Raw genomic sequence first — 4,724 nt, forward strand, 5'->3', positions numbered from 1 at the left:
GTCACTTCCGGTATCCTGGGCGTCACGGTGTCCTAGAAACGGCGGCAGCGGCGAGGGCGTGCGCATGCGTGGTGGCGCGCCGCGGTCCTGCCCTCGGGACTTCTTCAGATCAGGAGGATGGAGAGCGAAAGAGGAGGAACGCCGGCGACTCGGGGCGTTTGCAACTGTGAAAACAGGGTTCGATTCCTCGGTGCTGCATACAGAGAAGAAAGCTGGAAGCGGTGCTGAGGCTCACGTCTTGAAAAACTCAAGGACAGTGCTTAGGCCCTGAATTCAAGCCCCAGAACTGGAAAAACAAACAAAAAACAAGGGCAGTGCTCAGTCCCACGACAGGCAAAAAAGAAAAAGAAAAACTGCCGAGTTGAGAGGGGAGTGTGTCACGATGAAATCCACTGACCCAACTAATTTAAGCTAGGTTTTTTTTGTTTGTTTTTTAAGTAGGATGGTTGGGCACATACATGGCTCATGCCTGTAATCCCAGCTACTCAGGAGGCTGAGATCTGAGGATCAAAGTTCAAAGCCAGCCCGGGCACAAAAGAACCCGAGACTCATCTCCAGTTAACCTCTAGAAACCGGAAGTGGGGCTTGGCCTAGTAGTAGGGCTGTAGCCCTGAGCTGAAGAGCTCAGGGACAACACCCAGGTTCAGGGGTAGGGCTGTAGCCTTGAGCTGAAGAGCTCAGGGACAACACCCAGGCTGAGTTCAAGCCCTATGACCCACCAAAAAAAAAAAAAAAAAAAGGATGGAATTCAAACATGCATTTAATTTGTTTAGCAAGCTTATGTTGTAGTCTGGGAAATAGATCATCTTACAAAGGAAATAGTAAAGAATCATGAGATGGAAATTTTCTGGGGACAGTAATTGCTACATTACATGGAAGGGAAGACCTTTTCTTTCTTCCTAATTATTTTAGAAATGATATACAATGGGGTTACATTTACATAGGTCAGATAATAAGTACACTTCCTTCTACATATTGTCTGTTCCCGCATTCTCTTCTATTGCCCCCTCCCATCTCCACCTATGAGTGGTATAGTTTATTTTCATCAATTTTTAGTGTGCACCACTGCGTACTTTTCACCCTTTTCCCTCAGATTCTGTGCCTTCCCCCCACCTTCCCATAGTTGTGCATGTGAGTACATTGTATATAAGGTAAATAGTGTAAATTAAGAAAAATGTCCTTTGTTTTCTTTGGAGTTCATTTCAGTATGTATATTGTTTTATATACACGTGACGAGGCATTTGGCCATTGCGCCATTGCATCTTTGTGATTCCCAAGATTATACTTTTTTTTTTTGTCAGTATGGGGCTTGAACTCTGGGACTGGGTGTTGTCCCTAAGCTCTTCAACTCAAGGCTAATGTGTGACCACTTGAACCACAGCACCACTTCCTGTTTTCTGTTGGTTAATTGGAGATAAGAGTCTCAAGGACTTTTTGTGCCGGGGCTGGCTTTGAACTGCAATCCTCAGATCTTAGCCTCCTGAGTAGCTAGGATTACAGGCATGAGTCACTGGTGCCAGCCAACAGTATTCTTTTTTTGTCTCACTGTATGTATCTAGAAATCTATGTAATTCATTGTATCAGAAGGGAAGGCTTTTGAGGAGGACATTTGTGTGTGTGTAGTGGCCCTGTGCTCGATTAGCTTTTCTGCTCATGGCTGGCACTCTATCATTTAAGCCACAGCTCCACTTACAGCTTTGTGCTGGTTAATTGGAGATAAAAGTCTCCTACAACTTCCAACTATGATCTTCACATCTGATCCTTCTGAGGATTACAGGCATGAGCCACTAGCCCTCAACTGAGTGATATTTGAGCTTAGTTCTAAGGCAAGCAAAAATCTAGTTGGTAGACTATTCCATGCTTAAAGCAAGTACAAAGGTCCTGAAGTTGGTTTCCAGAGGAAATGAAGAAAGGTAGGGCAGCTAAAGCCCAGTAAATGATGGTGAGAGTAACAGGAGATAGAGTCAGAGGTAGGAAGGGCTAGCTAGAGCAAGATCTGATGTGCATTAAGCTGGATGAAGTCCCTAAAGGCCAGAAGTAAAATGGACCTTGGGGTCTATTCCAAGCCTCAAATGTCTTCAAAATTCCGTGTGTGTGTGTGTGTGTGTGTGTGTGTGTGTGTGTGTAAGGGAGGAGTTGTAGATCAGCTGGTAGAGCGCTGCTTGGGCTTAAAACCCTGAATTTTCTCCCTCACACCATTCAAAAAATATTGACCAATATAATACTGAAGAAACTGTTCGTGATTAAAGAATAAATTTGGGGGGCCGGGAGTTTGGCCTAGTGGTTAAAGTGCTTGCCTAGCATGCGTGAAGACCCGGGTTCAATTCCTTGGTACCACATACATACAAAAAAGCTGGAAGTGGTGCTGAGGCTCAAGTGGTAGAGCTCTAGCCTTGAGAAAGTCCAAGGACAGTGCTCAGGCCCTGAGCCCAAGCCCAGGACTGGCAAAAAAAAAAAAAAGAATAAATTTGGGCCAAGTGCTGGTAGCTCACACCTGTAATCCCAGCTACTCAGGAGGCTGAGATATAGAGGATGGTGATTCAAAGCCACCAGAGATAGGAAAAATCCTTGAGACCCCATCTCCAAGCTAACTGACAGAAGATATGGTTGGAGGCATAGTTTAAGTAGTAAAATGACAGGTAAGCAGGATTGAAACTGAATTCAATCACCATTTACTGCCAAAAATATAGAAAGCTTTAATCAGGTAACCAGATCAAAGTCATTGTGTGTGTGTGTGTGTGTGTGTGTGTGTGTCTACCATATATAATTAGAATCCAAACTTTCAAACTTTTAGACATTTTGCTTAATGAACATAACCACATATGCAAGCAAATTTTCTCTTCTTGTGATTCTCTGTTGTAGGTATTGGAATGGGTGCTTAAAACCTGCTTTTACCTGGGTGCTTATGTTCACATCTCTAAGTCCTAGCAATTGAGAAGGCTGAGATCTTAGGATCACAGTTTGAAGACAGCCTAGGCAGGAAGGAAACTCTCTGAGACTCTTATTTCCAATTAACTACGAAAGAGCCGGAAGTGGAACTGTGGTTCAGGTGGCAAAATGCTAGCCTTCAGCAAAAAGCTCAGAGACAGTGCCCAGGCCCCGAGTTCAAGCCCCAGGACTGGTACACACACACACACACACACACAATGAGCTCCAAATCATGGCTGAAGATGAACTGAAGCACTGTTTTTTTTTTTATCATGGCTGTTTATGCTATGTACATATCTCCATACAGTAATAAGGTATATGAAAGTGAGTGGCTGAACCTAATATGTGAAAGTCCTGGAGTCTGGACTTGGAGTCCAAAACTCTTAATTCAGTTTACTTTTTAAAAAATGTGGTGGTGGAGGGGAGCAGCATTGTATTATTGCAACTTTGTGATGAGAGAAGTAAGGCTTAAGAAAACATGTTCAAATTGACTAACCTGGTCCAGGATTCCACCTTTCACTCTCCTGCCTTTCACAGCACCACCCTGACATCTTCTGCGGAACAACAAAGTAGCTTTATTAAAAAGCCCTCAATTGTTAGGCTCCAGTAATCCTAGCTACTCTTGAGAGGCTGAGATCGAGGATTGCAGTTTGAGAGAGCCTAGGAAGGAAAGACTGGGAGATTCTTATCTCCAATTAACCACCTAAACATTGGAAATGAAAACTGTGGCTCAAAGTGGTACAGCACTAACCTTGAGCAAAAAGCTCAAGGACAGCACCCAGGCCCTGAGTTCAAACCTCAGGACACCCTCCCCAGAGAAAAGCTCACAACCTCTGCAGTGCATATGTCAAAGTCTAGATATGAGATATTAGGAAAAGCAACAAGTACACTGAAGCACATGGGCACACACACAAGCACACGCACGAGTACACAAGGGCAGCTTCAGATCCGGGAGGAGCTGTTGGAGTTGATGTTTTCTGTCGTAACATAAAGCCTTGAAGTCCAGGATTGGTTGTCAGCACAGTTTGTTCTCTGGTGAACCCAGAGCGGTGGGCGGATCTTTATGTGTTCAATAAAGATGCAAATAATGGGTGAAGTCATGGAGGCTAGAACTGGAAGATTACATATTATCCAGGTGAATGTTTCTGAAGCACTGTACCAGTCACCTGGTGTGTGCGTGTGCGCGTGCGGATGCGTGTGTGCGCGCGTGTGCGTGCGTGTGCGTGTGTACGTGTGTGTGCGAGTGTGTGTGTGCGCGTGCGTGTGTGTGCGCGCGTGTGTGTGCGCGCGTGTGTGTGTGTGCGTGCGTGTGTGTGCGCGCGTGTGTGTGTGCGCGCGCGCTCACTTGTGTCTTCCCCTCCTGGCTGGTGCTTGACCACTCGAGCCACACCTCCACTTCCAGGCTTTCTCTGGTGAACTGCAGCTCCTGTACGCGATGGTTTTGAACCCGGGTCCTCAGATCTCAGTAGCCGGTGACATGAGCCGCCCGCCTGCGGCTCCCGTGGCTTCCTAGCATCGTGCAGTCGCGACTCTATGCGTATCCCAGAGTTTCAGGTGCCGCATTCCCGCGGTTGGCGTCCCGTCGCCAAGGAGACGGACTCCTCCATTCCTCTGCCGGGGGGGATCGCGCTTTCCGTCACCCTCCCAGTCCGCAGCACAATTCCCCCCCCACAGGGCCAGGCTCCGGGGAGCCGTGCGTGCCGTCGTGAGGCCTCCCGTGGAGCGGAGCCGTCGGGAAGGGCTCGTGCTCGGCGCGGAGGGCGCCCCCGTGCTGGGCGCACCCCCGCGTCCGGATG

Source organism: Megascapheus bottae, chromosome 3 (genome assembly GCF_031878675.1).
Source record: "Megascapheus bottae isolate mThoBot1 chromosome 3, mThoBot2.hap1, whole genome shotgun sequence".
In the NCBI taxonomy this organism is placed as follows: Eukaryota; Metazoa; Chordata; class Mammalia; order Rodentia; family Geomyidae; genus Megascapheus; species Megascapheus bottae.